Source organism: Eublepharis macularius, chromosome 8 (genome assembly GCF_028583425.1).
Source record: "Eublepharis macularius isolate TG4126 chromosome 8, MPM_Emac_v1.0, whole genome shotgun sequence".
Classification (NCBI taxonomy): domain Eukaryota; kingdom Metazoa; phylum Chordata; class Lepidosauria; order Squamata; family Eublepharidae; genus Eublepharis; species Eublepharis macularius.
In genome coordinates this window covers 1,936,109-1,953,819 of record NC_072797.1, presented here as the reverse complement: position 1 = coordinate 1,953,819, position 17,711 = coordinate 1,936,109, and the positions used below count along the sequence as shown (strand labels likewise).

General features: G+C 50.8%; 1 protein-coding gene across 4 annotated transcripts in view; it reads left to right on the top strand.

Moving 5' to 3' along the window:
- CNTFR (ciliary neurotrophic factor receptor) overlaps positions 1–17,711 on the top strand; it is a 379,352-nt gene that overhangs the window by 199,242 nt on the left and 162,399 nt on the right. The window lies entirely within an intron of this gene.

Here is a 17,711-nt window from a genome sequence, read left to right as displayed (position 1 = left end):
TTCTGGATGTTGGAGGCATTGGACGACCCTTGGGGGTGATCCTGCCTTACCCTCCAATTATTGTGCAGAGGGGAACACAAGCCGGGCCTTGCTCATTTGCATGCATTAATGTTCTGCGCGTTGGTTGCCAAGGTCACCCTAGAGCGACCCTGCTAACGATGCCATCTGTGCCCCTTCCTTTTGAACATCAAGGGCACTTACCTTGTTTATGCTAATCAACGTATGTTCCTTGTGTTAAGTTAATTAAGTGCGGGAGGAACACTGTGCTTGCAGAGGGGCTCAGGCTTGGGGAGGGGGGCACCTGGGCTCTGGCAAGGCTTCCTTGCTTGTCTGGTTGGTGCAGCTGTGGCTGCAGGGGCCGTTCGGCAAAGTGTGGTCTGGGGGCTCTGAGGACAGATTCCCCACTCAACAGCAGCACTTTTCAAAGAACGGAGCCCTGTGGCCTTGCCTCCCCAGCACAGCATCTTCCCAGCAAATTACTGCCCTTTTCAGACATCGGTATTTGGATCCCACCCTTCTGTTCCAGAGGTACCAACTTGCTCCACTGATGTAAGGGCCCCTGGCCCAGAGTAACGTGCTGGCACGAGTGGGGTGGAGTGATAGGATCCAGCCCAGAAGTCTGCAGAATAATCGGCTCCAGAGGAAACTTCCTTCCAGGCCTCCAATTTGGTGAGGTGCTGAAGCTGAAAGCAATCCCGTCAGCTGGGTCTTGCCGAAGCCTGGGGCTGTCCCTACTGCTAGATGGGGCGGCATTTGGAGGCTTGGGTGGTGTTGAGAAGGATGAGACCAAGGCAGCAACTGGGTTCAAAGCAGCTCTCTGAATACGGCTTGAGAGGAGGGGAGGTTAATGGAAGGGGCACCATCCTAATACCTTGCATGTGGCTGCCTCCGGAGGCATTTGGCTGACCGACATTGGAAGCTGGACTAGATGTATCAAGATCCAGTCCAGCAAAGCTCTCTTGCTCAGCCAGTCTCATGGGAGGAAAAGCTGGACCTTCAGGCCCCGGGCCTGGTGGAAGGAGGACAACTCAGCAACAACAGGCCTGCGAGCTGCAGGTGGGGCAAGCAGGTCCTGCAGGCCTCAGTTCTTCCTCGGCGGATGATTTAGGAGGACTGAGGGGCCAAGTGCGAGGCTGCTGCAGGGCAGTGCTGTGGCTCAGGTGGGCTCTCCTCCCTTGGAGGTTTTTCAGCAGAGGCTGGATGGCCGTCTGACAGCAGTGCTGATTCTGTGAACCTAAGAAGAACAGTGGGTCCCTCCTTTTTGCGCCTGCCGATTCTGTGAACCTGGGCAGATCATGAGAGGGAGGGCAGGAAGGGTTACCTCAGGGCTTAGTTCTCGTGGCCCCTTCTTACACGCTCAGGGTGAGGCCGATCTCCACCTTGGGGTCGGATCTCAATCTTCCCTAGGCCAGTTTGGCCAGGGGTCCTGATGGTGTTCTACCATCTTCTAGGCATGGAGCAGGGGTCACTGGGGGTGGGGATGGGAGGTAGTTGTGAATTTCCTGCATTGTGCAGGGGGTTGATGACCTTGGGAGGTCCCTCCCAACCCTGCGATTCTAACTGCGCCGCTTTCTTCTGGCTCTGGTGGACCTGATTCTCGGGGTTCTGTGTTCCGTTATGGCAGCCTGTGGCTCTCCGGAGGGCGAGGCCAGACTGTCAAGGGGATGGCCTCTCTCAGCTCCGTCGAAGGGCTTGTCAGTTACCCCGGCCTGTATGGCCACAGGTGCCATGCGCCGTGTGCAAAGCACCACTGAAACGTATCAAGTGCCGCACATGTTTCTCATGAGAAACTGGGTGCAGAGCAGAGAGGCACACGTTCCTTCCCGTCCCTGGGAGGCTGTAGCCCAAGTCCTCCCCTCCTGTTTGCGGGAAGGAAAAGAGACAGCTGTCCTAAAAAAAAAACCAGGCCATGCAATGCAGCAGCTGGACAGCAGCAGGCGGAGCCCACAGGCCTCCTCGCCTGCCAAGCCCCATGAGCTCAGGCACCTTGAGGTGGGCCAGGCAAGCGCCCTGCAGGAAGGGGGGGGGACAATCAGCAGCTGGGGGGGGGGCAGAGGTGGAAGTCCACCCATCAAACAACCTCTGCAGCAGCTGTAGCAGCAAGTTAGATCCTAGCAAATTATGAACCCAAATATGGTGGGGGGCAAGCATGTTTTATTGGGAGCCTGGGGGGGTCCCCCATGGTATGAGGTAGGCTGTGAGCCCATTACTATGATGGGGCCATTGTTGTCATATAGCCATGTGTGTGCATTTGTGCACGCGCGTGCATCCATTCAAGCTTTTGAGGGATGGAATCTGCACCACTGGAATTGCTCATTTGTCCCCCCAAATCAAAACTGAAAGTATTCCTCAAAGCGATACTTTCCCTTTCTTTGGGCATGTGTGCGTGCACGCTCCCTGTCTTGCACACTTGCATGCACACATCCTACTCCCCCTCCCCCCGGCCCCATACAGTCCTGAGCACCACAAAACAAAACGTTCTATTTTGGGGATGACATACATATTATTGTGGGAAGTCATGGGAATTGTGAAGAAAGGAAGGCCATTGAGATGAAGAAAGAAACAAAACACTTTTGTAAAAGGAAGTATTTTTCAGCACTGCTGATAACGCGAGAAAGAGTAACTGTTTCAGTTCATGTGGAAAGAAAGAAACCACGGCTGAATTTCTGGGGGGGGGGGGTAGTGGCAGACCCTATTCCACTTGGGCTCTGCTGCCCCTGTGCCTGCATGAAGCCACGGCCTCTCCATTCTAGCATTTCCAAAATCCTTTCCCCCGTCCACTCCTCTTCCTATGTGGCCCCTTTTTAGTATTCTGTGTTCACAGCACCTACTTATTTGAATTGTTGTGGTTGGAACATGGGAACCAAAGACGCCCTCTAAGGGGTGCACCTGTGATAGGATGTAGGCAGAGCTGCACGGCAGTTTCTGCACTGGAAACGGGAGTTGAACAGGCCTCCGGGGGAGGAAGCGGGCCTTCGGGATCAGCCCACCTCTGGCCACGCTCGCTGTCTCTTCCGCTCCCCTCCCCAATCTCTCTTCCGTTTCCCCATATCGTGTCAAACAAAACTGCACGTTGCAAAGCCGCCTTCAGCCAGGGGTGGGACGAGGTGACGTCCCTCCGAGCAGATGGCGCCCGTGTCCTTGATCGTGGTGTTTCCTTTGTCAATCTGAGCGAGAGCCGGTGTGCCTTTTGATTCCTGCCCAGCTGTTCCTCGCCAGGTCTCTTATCTCTGCTTTCCATTTGCCCTCCGCATCACATTGACTTTATGGCTCCGGTCTAGCTTTGCGGGCTGAGGATCTTGACGGGCAGAAGTCTACTTCGTGGTGATCGCTTAATCTCCTGCAGGAGTCAGTCTCTGTGTGCAGTGCCTGGGGCGGCCAGGCTTCAGCTAAAAGCAGGGCTGCAGCCAAAGGGGCTCCCAGTGAGAGCTGCCGTGGCGAAGGGCCCCTTGGGATCCCAGGCCCCCGTCAGAATAGGGTGCGCACCATTCTTGCTGGTGCTCTGCCTTCTGTTCCCCCTTGGTTCTTGCTCAGCTTCTGCTACCAGTGCCTTCGCTGTGGCTGGGCGTTGAGTTTCCCTTACACCTGCCCCCACACTCCCGTGGCTCTTTCAGCAAATGCTGGTGGCTTGGCTTGGCTTCAGCAGTGAGCGGTTTGCAAAGCTGGGCCCCTCGCAGCCAGTTGCAGACTCCGGGTTGATGAGACTTGCTGACATGGTTGGCATGAAGGAGAAGGAACCCCGTATTGAGCCCCCCCCTTAGAAAACGAGGAGGCTTTCGGAAGAGAGAACCGTGAGGACGGCGTGCACGGCCCTTGACAAGACATTCCGGGTGCCGGAAAATTGGAGTCCATCTGCATTCTAATTTGCCAAAATGTCACAGTTCAATCTGACTTTGAAGCTAAAGGGGACTTGGGGGGAAAGCTGTTTGCTGGTTCCTCCTCCGGGTGTTGCCTGCCTAGCGACTTTCTCAGCCACCTCGCAGGGTAGCGTAAGGGAGTGTGTCGGAGCTGGGTCCGGGTGGGTTTCTCCATCTCAGAAAAACTGCTGTTCCGTTTGTTCTTCAGCACCTGATTCCACCCAGATTCCTCTTGGCTTTTTTCTCTCCCCATGATCCCCCTCCAAGAGACAGCACCTCTTGCTCCCCTGGGCGGACTCCAGGCAGATTCTGTGTGGCTTTCATTCTATGGGATCAGCTGCCAAGGGGGTCTCGAGGATCCCTGCCAAGGGTGCAGGATAACAGGTTGGCTCCCCCACGGAAGCCCCCTCTGGCCCAGCAGCAACTCTGGTCCTGTTTTGTGCAGGTAGCTGATGTATTTCAGGAAGGTTTGGGGGGGGGGTGCTGCCAGACAGCCTCTGGCTTGAGAAGAACACTTGCCTCTTCAACCCCCCCCCCCTTTTCTACAGGTTCAAAGGCTTTGGGGGAAGGCCAGGCTGTGTCCAGGATGCTGGTGGTGGGTCTTCAGGGAGTCGCGGGAGACGCATTTACGATGATGGAGCCAAGGTGTGCTGTTGTACCCGGGGACAGGGGTCAGGCGAGGGCAGGAGCAGAGGCAGGCTGTGCCTCAATTGCCTCATTCTCGGGACTTTAATGCATGCCGAGTTATTAGCCGAGTCCTGATGCTGTCCAGATGTGTTGGGGCAAGAGACACATCTGGGGGAAGTTGGCGGCACTGGCTACAAGAGACTACCGTGTGCTGAGAGACCGTGCAGGGGGAAAGGGAACCGTTTGGCAAGAGGGCGTCTGCAGTGGAGCTGTCTGGCCCCCTCCCCAGGTTTCCAGAGCACCCCCCCTTCCCTATTTCGGCCCTCCCAAAGGAAGAGGGAAGCTGTCCGGAAGGCTCCAGAGAGGCCTTGGGGAGGCAGGCACACCTGTGCTGTGACCCCTCATAGCAGCAGTCCGCACTCCAAAGCAGGCATTGAGGGAAGGCTGGCGCTTGTCTTCCACTCCGGCTGATTCAGGCTTAAACAGCATTCTGAATTTAAGATACAAGCAATTGGATTGACTGTTTTTGGGGCGGGGGTGGGGAGGGGACAGAGTGTAAAGTGCTGAGTCAGGCAAGTAAATAAGCTATTTTCACAGTGAATTTTTTGAAAAATCAAGCTTTCATTGAAAAATGTGCACATCAGGAATACAAATTTTTCAATTTCACCAATTCTGTGCTGGTGCAATCGCTCAGCTGCTGTGCCAGTGTTTTCTAGGGCGTCCGGCTCTTCTTAATCCCGCTGTGTAGAAATGCAAAGGTCAGCCTCTTGGACTGGCTAACTCCGTAGAGTCTCTTCCCTCCAGCGTCGCGGGCTGAGAGGGGCCTGCTGGCACCTGCTGACAGACAGAGGGCCTTTTAATTATCCCGTCAACTGTCATACCTTCGGGCAGAAGGGCTGTAAAGGTCAGGTGTGCATTCCCGGCCCTTCGGAAGCAAGCAGTCAGCTGCGCTTATATTTGATGGGGTGCATTTGTGGTTTTGCACTTAGTGCCTTGCCCCAGGCGCACTGAAGCAGAGTATGTATGTTAGCAATAAGTCAGGCTTGAACGTGGGTCTCCTTCATGCCAAATCTCTGTTTTTCGGCAGTCACAGAGCATTGCTGGACTGGGTTTGAGACAGTCATCTGAGAAAAAAAACCCCATGTTTTATTGCACACCCATGTTAGGCTGTGCCGCTTGTCCCGCATCGAGAGGCTCCTTTGGCGGAGAAACTGTTAGGATACGAGGAGGGAGGAACGGCCGCCCCTCAGCAGCAGGGTGGCAGGTTTCATGTGTCACAATTGGAATGTTCAGAATCTGCAAGACTGGCGCACAGAGCAGGAGCCAGGGGTCCCAGGAACCAGGCGCCCGCTCCCTCCAGCCTGACCTGCCCAAGTTGTTTGCCAGAAGATCTATATGGCAGTCCCGGTCAGTAGGCCTTCTGGCCTGGGAAAGAAGGCAGTGCAGGAGGGGGACCCATGATGAGGGCACATGGTGGGAGGAGACATTCCTTACACCTCCTCTTGCTCTCGCTGTGATCTCCCGATCTCCATTCCTAGCTGCCTCACTGTCCAGTTTCTTTCCCTTTCCCCCATTCCCAACCCACCCAGTTGCCAGGTTGCCTCTTTCCTCCACAACCCTCCCATTTGTCTTCTCTGTTCCCTTGGCCTATCCTGACTTTTTAAATACGTTTCCATGCCCTTGGCCTCCACCCACAACTTCTACACAGGTATAGACATAGATCAAGATGGGTAGCCGTGTTAGTCTGTCTGTAGCAGCAGAAAAGAGCAAGAGTCCAGTAGCACCTATAAGACTAACAAAATTGGTGGTAGAGTAGGAGCTTTCATGAGCCACAGCTCACTTCAATTAGTCTACCTGTAGCAGTAGAAAACAGCAAGAGTCCAGAAGCACCTATAAGACTAACAAAATTAGTGGTAGGGGATGAGCTTTCATGAGCCACAGCTCACTTCTTCAGATACAGCTAGAATGTGAGCCCATCTGTCCTTATATCTTGGAGAGTGGCGTGCTTTCAGATGCCAAATGACAATAGCTGGTGAATGACAATGGCAGGCGTGATTGAATAGGGTGGGATATGCAGAGGAGTAATGGGTGTGGAGAAATCAGCATTGGTAATGAGACAGGAAGCCTAGGTCTCGATTCAGTCCAGGTGGAGGCATTGTCGTGAGCTGTATCTGAAGAAGTGAGCTGTGACTCACGAAAGCTCACCCCCTACCATAAATTTTATTAGTCTTATAGGTGCTACTGGACTGTTGCTCTTTTCCACTGCTACAGCTGTGGACATGACAGATTATACTGTATTTGTGGGGTGTATTTATTTTATATATGTATTTTTTATTTATTTGAGCGTTTATAGGCAGCTTTTCTCTACCGAAGGGCTGTAAATGGCTTAAAAACCAGAGTTTCAAATTATAAAAAATGAATGAATAAAAACAAATAGGTCTGGCCGGTCCTGATCTGGCAGGCGGATGTTCCCCAGTCCCAGGCTGGGAGCCCTGAGATAAGAGCTGAGGTCCGGGTGCCTGTTTGCTCTTGCCCTTTGGCTCGTACCAAAGAGGCTCACATGAGCCCCTCTGACCCCCCACCCAGGTTAAATACCTGCGTGGTATTTAAGAGGAGGAGCAGAAAGGTTAGCCTAGGTGGAGCTCAGGTGGCGGCTTGCCCATTGGAGCCAGCCAGCGAGGTCTTCCTCCGTCTTCCTGCTGCTTGTACTCCGGCCTTGATTTTGGATTTGTCGGGAAGGGGCTGCCCGTCACCCTCAACATACGATGAGACACTCAATCTGGTGCCTCCCGCCAGTCTTAAGAGCTCTGGCCTGCTGACCTCCTTGTTCTGGCAACTCAAGGCAGTTCTCTTTCTCTGCTCCAGTCTACTGGCTTCCGGCCAGCCCATCTCTGCCTTAGTGGCCGGCAGTCTGAGTTTGAATTTTATTGGCAAGTCCAAGGGCAGACGGAACAGGCATTTTGAAAATGTGCCAGCTGCCAAATGTTTCAATATTGTCAAGAAGTCTCCAAGCTGTTTCCCCTGCTTTGACTTCTGAGCTTGCTAAGGGTGGGTCGCACTTAAGGGGAAAGGGGCCCAGAGAATGCGATCGGCCACAACAGAATGGTTGATGCCCCCTTGTGGGCCCGCGAGCACACTCTGGGCATTTTGTTACGATCATGCCAAGGTCACTGCCAGCTGCTGGCAAATAGTTGGTTTATGGGATGCTGCGTCCAGGTTGGTTCTGGTGAGGAGGAGGGCAGGAAAGCACACCTGAGCGCAATGCCACGTACTGTCATCGTCTACACAGTATCTCACGTTAATTGGGGGGGGGGGGGAAGGTAATCACATTTTTTTTAAAAGCCTTGAAAAATACGCTGTCTTGTACACCAGAGTTGTCGTAACCCATTGCTGCAGATTGTATTCTTTCTGCACCATTCTCAGAAAGCATTTTGAGTAAAATTAAACCTTGTTTCAAAAAGCAATTCACTAATTCCAGCAGAGGCTAAAATGGCAGGTCTCGAGTCTTCCATTACGGAATCCCTCCTTGTCCCTCGAGAAGTTACCTCTTTCCACCAGTTGCCTCACGGCCTCTGATGTCCTCAGGCAATGAGTTCCAAAGGCCCTTTCTGTCTTCCAGGAGAAACTCATTTGTTAGCAGTCTGCACAATACATCAGGTGATCAACTTGCTACCAGGCAATTCAGGCTCAGGAAAATAAATTAAATTTTGATGAAAGTTCATCGGTTTTATAGACCGGCCTCTCTCTTCCTTTGCTGCTGCCACCATTAATTTTGGCTTCACGTTTTTGGATGTCAATTGGTGGTTTTCAAACAATCAGTTATTTACTTGTTTTGCTTAATGGGACCAGAGTGCTGGCAGGCAGCTCCTTGCCAGATGGGCACCCTGTGGCCCTGCCGCCGCCCAGGCATGCTCCCTGCTCCTTCCGTATGTGCCCCTCAGGGCCAGGGTCAGCTGTGCACCCATGGCTGTGAGCCAGGTCTCTGCTGCACCGCTCCTTGAGCTTCCACGGAGGCTAGGCTGTGTCATCAGCTGTCCTAGAACGAAAGACAGCGCTTGCGGCAAACATGTCCAGAAGCGGCACCCACCCAGTGTTGCTCTGAAAACAGGAAAACAGCTCCCAGTTTGTAGCGATTCCGCATTTGTATTAATTCCCGTGTATAAAACAATTTGCAATTACAGTTGGAAATAATAAAAATAAACAATGCAGCCGTGTGTCCTAGGAGTGCTCAGCTGAACTGTGAAAAATGAAACTGTTTGGAATTGAGTGGGTGGTAATTTCCCTGTTTCATACCTGCCCGGCCCCCGCCCCCCGCCCCCCACATGCCGGGCAGTCTTCTCAAAGATTTTGTGAACAACCTTGTTCTCAAGAAGGGGGGGGGGTATTCCTCTCGAGGGCTTGGATAAATCCTGCCCTGGTCACTTTCTCTTTCCTGCCAAGCCTCGGGGTTGGGGGCGTGGGGAAAGGACAGCATTTGTGCACATCCTGCCCAGGGAAATGCTGGAGGGAGGCTCATGTCTGAATCCCTCTGGTCAGCCGAATTTCCCTCCAGATGTGGTCAGGAGGACTTTGTCTTCTGCTCTGATCCCACACGGCCAGGCCTGCTATCCTGCTGCCTTGCTCTTCCTTTGCAGTGGAGGGACCCAACTAGGGTTGCCAGCCAACACACGAAGCCTGTAGATCTCCTTGAATTACAACTTTGCTCCATGAAGAGAATTCCCGTGTTATGCTAATATAGATTAAGATCATATGCCAAAAATCAATACTGAACAATACTAGGCCTAGCTTCTATACTCTCTAGATGAACTTTTAAACTTTGCATGAATTTTCAGTGTATTTTTTCTATGTATAAGGTAATTCAACAGGTGTGCTTTCATCCTTTGACAATTAATTAAAATAGTGGACTCTACCGAGATTGATGTTCCTCTATCAGAGATTCAACCAATGGTGATCGTCCAACTTAACTTTTCCTGACACTTGTTGGAGATTTGTAGTTTTGTTGTGAAGTTTAGATTATGACATAATTTTTTAACTAATTGGAAGGCTGTACTAAGAAATTATGAATATTCAGTGAAGTGTCAAACCAATCAATATTTGTTTGTACTATCATGTGAATAGACCCTAAATATTTACATATGATTAGGTATATAATTGCAAACACAGAAAGAATAAGCAGGGTACTGATGGAAGAAATCTCTTGGGAGAATCTAGGTGAGAAACTATTTCTACCTATGTATTTCATAGAAACTTTGAGCAATGTAAACTTAGGATTTATTGAGAAATGTTAGTGAACTTATTTCTTATTGCCTTTCTATGTTCTGTTGTTACAGGATTCATATTAATAGCCATTTATATTTTGATTGCTTGCTTCATTAAAAAACTAGGGTGTATTTTCAATAAAGTGAAATAAACTCTAGATTGGTGTCTGTGTGTTTGATGAGGAGTTGCAAAGCAATATTGAACCCTATATAAATAAATGTACTGATAAACAGCTGGTTCAAAGAGCTTATCTGTTTGACAGGTCTAAAGACTAACTGCTTTCTGCTTCCCCGGAGAGAGATCCATCTTTCTCTTGGCAAGTTGAAACTTGGTTTTAGACACGGGCAACTGACTCGTTACACCCGGAAGGTAGCCGTCCTGGTCTGCTGTAACGACAGGATTGGAATCCAGCAGCACCTTAGAGAACAGTGCAAGTCATGGTATAAGTTTTCAAGAGACAAAGCTCCCTTCCTCAGTATCTGAAGTTAAGTGCTTGGGTTGCAAGTCAGTGCTCTGCTGGTTCAACTTCTGCTCCTGCCGTGAACTCTGCTGTGGGCAGAGCCACTCCTCTCAGTCCAGCTAGGGCTTAACAGTTGTTGGGGGCAAGAAAGACCACCTGCCTTCTCAAAGTGCCTCTTGCAGGGGTCAGGTGGGCTTTGGAGAGAGAACCCCAAACTCTGGGTGGGTGGAGGAGACCCTGCGGTGACTGGAACGTGTGAAGGACCGATTCACACAACTGCTTGGATAGATTGGTGATCTGGGGAAGGCGTGGCATGTTGCCTTTCGCTCTTATGGGGATGGACCCATCTTACATAATACTGCAAGTTAAGGACAGACTTTTGCACAAACTCTGAAATCTTTCCCCATAGGAAAGTACCTATCTTGAGACACCAGCTGGCTCTTGTTCCTTACTTTTTTCAGCCCCTGAACACTGCATTTTGCAAAGGGGGGTAGCAGTGGAGAATTCGAGAATATAAAACAGCAAGCAAGAATTCTGTGTGATTATTCTGAAAAAAATCCTCCCGCTGAAGGGAGCCACTGAGACCTTGTGGCTTTATCTGCCATCCCAGCAAAGGGTTTTAAAGAAATGCGGGAGTGTGGCCAGGAAGCGTGTGTTCCCGAGCACCCAATCTGGTGCGTTCCTCCTTCCTCTGCGGCATAAGGGACTCCCCTGGCAAGAGGTGGGGGTGTTTGGTGAAGTGGAGCTGCATCCCCTAAAATAATTCAGGGAAAATTTGGTCAGTGTGATGTAGCTCAGGTAGAAGATGCTTCGTTGTGTGTGATGGAGGGTGAGAGCCAATGCACAGCAGGGATCCAGGTCTACTCAGACAACAGCAAGCAGTTGTGTCACCTTGATGAAATTTGTGTGACACCCATTTCCATTCATTGGTATGTCATTTCTACACCTTACATTTGTTTGAAGCGTATACTTAAAACGCCTTAGGTATATACCTAAAAAAATAAAGTGTAAGGTGTCAGGGGGAAGTAACCCTGGATATGGGGTGTGTGTCTGCTTCTCCCAGTGCTATGCAGCTTGGCTTATTTGCTTGAGCAATCTCAGGCTGTTTGCTCTTTGACTGAATTAAGAACAGCCAGTTGGTACCCCCTGGTCCCTTCCAGCTCTTTGCCCTTGCGGGGCGTTGGTAGTAGTCACATCAGCGATTGCAGAACCCTCTAGAGGCAGTGCGGGGTTACACCTCACGTGAAAGTCCTTGCCCGTGCTTGGCAACCTCCTCTGCAGCACTCTGCGTCCCATTCAAGCCACCCCTGCAGATTTCTGCGGGATAAAATTCCGGTTTGATTATGTTTCCTCTTTGGCCAGCGGGCAGCGCTCCTCCCTCCCCTGGCCCTGCCAAGACTCCATGTGAAGGCCAGACTGACCAGCGTTAGTGCCAGAATGGTACCCGTTGCCTCCTGCCAAAGTCAGGGCAGAAGACTGGACTTGGATTGCTGCCCCTGGGCCTGGCCAAGCCCGGCTGATTTTTCTTGCCAGTGATTTTCAGCCAGTGAGAAGTGATCCGTTACAGGACTTGGGGAGAAGGGAATTGGCTTCTGGGAAGGCAGGTTTAGGAAATGCCTTCCTCTTTGCAACGATTTCTGCCGTCTTCAGTGATAACTTTGGCAGCTGATGTGTACATAACAAGCAAGCAAAAATGTGTTTTCTAGCATGTATGTAGGGTGTTTTCGCCTTTGTGTTGGGAGGTTGTGTTTTAAATGGAGTTTTAATGGTGGATTTTATCTTGTGTAAATCCAGGTTTTAATAGATGTTTGTAACTGCTTTGGAAGTTTTGTTTATAGACAAACGGGGTGAAAAGACAAGTAAAAAATGAGGAGCAAGATATGTACGTGGATGCATGCACTTGGGGAAGAGCCACTCAAGCAGGCAGGGACGGGCCCACCAAGACCCTCCTGGATGGAATGCCCCTTCTGGCCCTCTTTTGAGACCCGCCCGCAATCAGGGCCAGAGCAGAAATGAGAGAGAGTACCCGCCCGTCCGTCTTTGAGAAAGGAGAGGGGAGAGGGGGAAAGGAAGTCGATCAATCGAAGCAAAACTGGGCCCATGTGCAGCCGTAGTTTGGATCAGGGCTAAGCGGAAAGGGGCTTCACCCTTCAGAGCCCTGCTTGGATTCACCGGTCAAAGCCAGGCTTCCTGCTCTGCTTTCAGTGGGCAGAGATGCGCCCTTTGAACACCTGCCTTCTTCCAACTTTAAAACACTGATAGCAGGGAAAGAAGACCAGATTCGATTAGCGATGCCAACCAGGGCTAGAAGGGTTTAAATCTCTCCTTCCTTTGCCACGTGGCCCCGATCTGAATTATGACTGCACAGGGGCCTTTTTGGCATCTCCACACTGATGTGTTGTCATCACACCTGTCATCTCTGTTGTGCTTTTCACCCTGCGTGACCTGACCTTGCTTCCGGTGTAAACAGCACCTTCTTTGCTATGCAGATGTAGTCCCGACAGCTGCCGCTAGAAGATGGATTGGATCTGCCTGGATTGGATCTATCTTTTGTGTTCTTTGCAGATTTCCAAGTTCCCTGCTGCTCTCTGGACATTTCCTGCCACTGTGTACGACATTTTCGTTTCTCTTCCTTGTACGCCTGTGTCAGGGAAGCAGGATGGTGGCGATATGGGAGAGGTCAGACTCTCTCCTGTCACCCCTCACCCCCTTTGCCTCGTTTCCACTGCTACAGTCGCTGGTATTTGGGGAAAGCAGGATTCGGGTCCAGCAGCACCTTAAAGACCAACTAGATTTCCAGGGCAGGAGCTTTCGAGAGTTGGTGCTCCCTTTGAGAACTGAGGAGTTATGACTTAGGAAGGAGCCAAAGGCATTCCTCCTCCTCCTCCTCGTCCTCCTCCCTCTTTTCCTTATCCGTTCCTCTCTTTGCAGAGTCAGGATAGTAAGTGAGTCTGAGATATACAAAAAAAACCCTGAGTTTCTAAAGGTTTTATTAAAAGGTTAGAAAGAGTAAAGAGGCAGAAGGTATAAGAGGTTGCTAAGAACTTTTTGGGAAGAAAGGCACCCCAAATGATGGGAGGCTTACAGAAACATCAAGTCAGGGAAGGAGTTTTCCCCACAGCCAGTACAGCGTGATGGACAACTGTGTGTGGGTGCACACAGGTCCAGAGTAGCCGTGTAGTTGGCCCTGGAAGAGCAGAGGCACTCCTTCAACATCTCAGCTGCTCAGCAAAAGAAAGCTTTGGGTAGCAAACATTGATACAGATTCAAGGTTGCCAACCAGAGGAAAGTAAAAAGAGATGCCCTCCAGGGCTACCCGGTCTTTTTGAGTCTGAGACAGGGTGGTGGGCACAACCACAAAATGGCTGCAGCAGGAGGGAGAGCCAGCCACTCAACCGGGGCTCTGGAATGCGGAGGCACGCGCAACCACGAAGTGCAGGGGGAAGGGGGTTCATTTAAAAATAGATGCTCCGAGAAGGGAGTGTGAGAGAGAATAAAACCAACCTTGTGGTGGCATCTGCCGCTGGAACATCATTTCAATCTGCACAGCCAATCAGATCTCCAGTGGCCAATTAGAAGCCCTCCTGGGCAAGAGCCCCAGCTGGTTCCACCCACTTTCTAAAAGATTTGGTGGGTGCCGGGAATGGAATTGGCAGGTGTCACGGCATCCTCGGGGCACCGCAGTGGGCAACCCTACTTCTAAACCTGAGCAGGTTCCTAGTCACTTTATTTTGTTTTGTTTAGTCGCTTACAGTTTTCTGCTCTCGTCCTTGGATCCAGTGGGCTGGGCACAGGTGCCACCCTCCCCAGCAGCCCCCTGCCATTGAGTAAGGCCAGGAATTTGTACAACTCGCCCAGTCTTCTGCCGGGTGGGAGGGCACACGTCCCGTACGCATAAGCCACACTGCTGATCAGTTCCCAGAAAACACACACCCGGTTTCCCAGGAGGAGAGATTTCTAGATTTTGGCTTGTGGCAGGAAGAGAAGGGTGAAGGCCACCTGCTGGGAGAGAGCAGGACTCTCCACTGAGCTGAGCATCCCTTGGCTACGAGTCAAGGCAACAGAGAGGCTGCACTGGGGGGCCTAGAAAGGTCAGTCTGTCACGGAAAGAGCGTGACGAGCAAGGGAATGGAGCCCAAAATGAGAAAAGTTATAATGAATCTATTCTACTAGAGCTGTGCTAAAATTCCTCTAGTCTGTCTGTATTTTGGGGTACAAATTAGTGATTTCAGTGTGTGGGGGGGCATTTCCTGAAGAGTACTTTGTGCAAACATTCTCCCCCACCCCACCCCGTTCATTCCAGTTTAGCTTAATTTTCTCACCCAGCAATGGCTTCTTCCTTCTTCCTGGATCAGTCACACGGATGATGCCAGCAAACCGGGAATCCGGCTGCAAATGCGATGATTTAATGATGCTAATTGGATCTGGCACTGTTGTCAGTGAGATCAAAGAGGGAACGGAGAATGAGGTCAGTGCTTTTCGGGTTTTTCACGTAGGTGACCTCACCCAGTCAGAGGCCAAATAGCACTCTGGATGATGTCCTAATGCTCAGTAACCAAGCTGCCAATCAGAATTTGGCTATGTAATGATTTCAATGAAAGCAGGTCAAGTCAGTTGGGAGTGAGGGCCTTGAAATAAATTGGTGGACATTTCTCCGGAAATATCAAATGCAATTGAAGGTGTTTTTAACGCTGCTGAAGATGCATAGTGTCTATAATAAATCGATCATATGGATAACAATATCAGATGGGTGCTCCAGTCTGGACTGTTATGGATGGATGCCTGCAACACATCCGAAGGACAATGCGATGTCCCATTGGGTCCCCACAAGTTTATGCCACAATGATTTCGCAAACTGTTAAGCTGGTGCAGGACTCTTTGGCTACATTTACAGGTATCAACAAATCGTGGTTAACTTAAGACTGTGACTCTAAAAGCTTGTGGCTCATCTGCTCACACCCCCTCCCCTGTCATCCCATAGGGTGCGGCTTTGCAATTCATCTTCTGCATTTGTGACGAGACATAATTTGTTGTTTGACTCCAATTGTACATTGGGATTCCAGCAACATTTCCACCAGTGGGAGGGAGGGATGGTTTTTGACAAATCCCTCTGCCCCCCTCTCCCCCCAGGAGCAGCGGTTCAGGGACGTCTGTGGGCCACTGCTGGAGGGGGCAGCAGGGAAGTCGTGTTTCGGTAACGGAAAGAATCCTTGTGATCCGGCCCTGGGGAGGGTTCCCTGTCCTCCTAACCACAGCTTAATCCTGGCTGGTACACAAGGGAACACGCTCATTTGTAATCAAAATGATACAGCAAACTGTGGTTTGCCCCAAATCCAGGCGCGGCGCATGTCTGAGCTGTGCGTGGCAGGCATGGAAAGGAAGGGGCTAACTGTGGTTCATTGTTGCATCTGGGTGTGTTCGACAGAGGCAGCCCTCCCAGGAGAATGAGAGTTGCTTAATACACACGCTTGGGTTGTGATTGCCTCGTGTCGGCTGAGAGCTGGCCTACCCTTGTCTTTCCACACCTGCCCCCCCCCCCCCGGTGCCACCTTTGTGCATTTCAGCTGGCACAAAAGGCATTTCCTTGCTGAGCCAGCTGGCTTGCAGTTTGTTGATGTCACAAATTATGACATAATGAATTACCCACCACTGCACCTTGTTAATTTGTTTTATTATTTGTATATTGATTTTAGTTTTTGTTTTTATCTATTTTAACTGTTCACCGCCCAGAGCCCCTGGGATGGGCGGTATATAAATTGAATAAATAAATAAATAAATAAATATTATTAACAAAAGGCCTACAGCTAAAGCCGTGGCCTATTATTCCAAACCAATACTGAAATTGCCAAGACCACAGCAATACAGCCTGGAAAACCCACAACAACCATCGTTCTCCGGCCGTGAAAGCCTTCGACAATACACTGAAATACATGTATTTCCAAACCAAGACATGGCTTGTGTGGATCCTCCCCACCCTTGACCTTCCTGCCCTCTTGTCCCCCTGGCTGTTTTGCCAGCCAGCCTCCCCCCCCCCCCCCCCCGCCCAAGAATTAGTGTTAGGAAAAAGAGAGGAAGGCACCTGGCAGCTTTCCCCGGTTTTCTTATAACCGTGTGGATCCTCCAGGCCTCTTCCAGCTGTCCCGTTGACAGTCGGCACTTCAGTCAGATGAAAGATGTCCTGTCAAGTGTGCGCGGGGCAGACTCCACAGGTGGGTCTTTCCGAAGCACATGTTGGCATGACTGCAAAGCCTGCCTTTGCTCCGGGGCTAATGCTGACACAGGGCCTCCGAAAGGGCCCAGGGCTGGCAGGCGAGAAAGCCTTGCCGGAGCCCCTCCGTGATAAGAAGTTGACTCCCAGAGGCATCCTCACCCGCCACACGCAGCCTTTCATCCTGCAGAAGGGAAAGGAGATGGCGTGCATGGACAGGGTTTCATATTCCTGGGTGCCTCTGGCACCCACACCCACACCGTGGACCGGGGCTGGTGATGGAGAAGAACGTTAGGAAGGAGTGCAGCTGAAGGGATTAGGGATGACCTGCTCTTGGGCTTGCCTGGTGAGCCCTGCGGGTACCCACGGGCAGCTGCCTGACGTCTCGGGTGCCAGTCAAAAGGAGAGGGCCCGTGTGACTGCAGCCTTTCAGGGGAACGATGAGTTCGGCATTTCTTAAGGGGAGTTTCCAGTTCCTAGCCCCTGGCTCCCCTTGGCGCTCCGCGGAACGAGGCGCTGTTGGTTTTGGTGAGGCTCGCTCCCAGCCGTTCTGTAGATTTGTGATGACAGTCACTTTATTCTGGAAACCGTCGCAAGATTATTTTTAAAACAAGTCTGTAAAAGCAATTTTAAGTGCTGTGCATTTGATGTGAAATAAAATATTTAGACACAAGGTGTTTCATTTCAGCCTCTTAAGCAAACCGAGGCGACGGTTTCAGTCAAAGCAAGAAGTGTCATTTTCTTGGACAATGTTGACTTTGGGGTTGGAACGGGGTGGCGCAAGGAGAGAGCGCTCGCCCGGAGAAGCCGCACCCCACCCGGTGCCAAGCAATTCATCTCACTCCTAAGTCTGAACCCCCCTCCATTGTGTGTGTGTGTTTTAAATCCCCCTTAATAGTGTTTTACACATGCGTGGATTTAAATACGTTGCCGTATGCAAAAAAAAGAATGGTTAGCTATTTTGCCTCCACTCCCTGCCCACCTTGTTCTACTCTCTCAACTAAGGACTGACCATGAAGAAACGTTTTACCTTTTCCCGGCCCCCGGCCCCCTTTTCTTCCTTTTCTTATACTTTGGAAACTAAAATAGGATACATACTTTTGTACTAAGTGGGGGGGAGGTTCCGTGAAAACTGTTATTGTTAATGTTGATGGTTTGTTGAAGTTTGTAAAAGTTTGAAATGTTAATAAAAATACCATTTAAAAAAATAAATAAACTTCAGCTTTTCCTCGAGTGCTCTCTGGTGGGACTGGATTTCCGCCTCCCTGAAGAAAGACCTGCCTCTTCCCTGGGGAGCGTT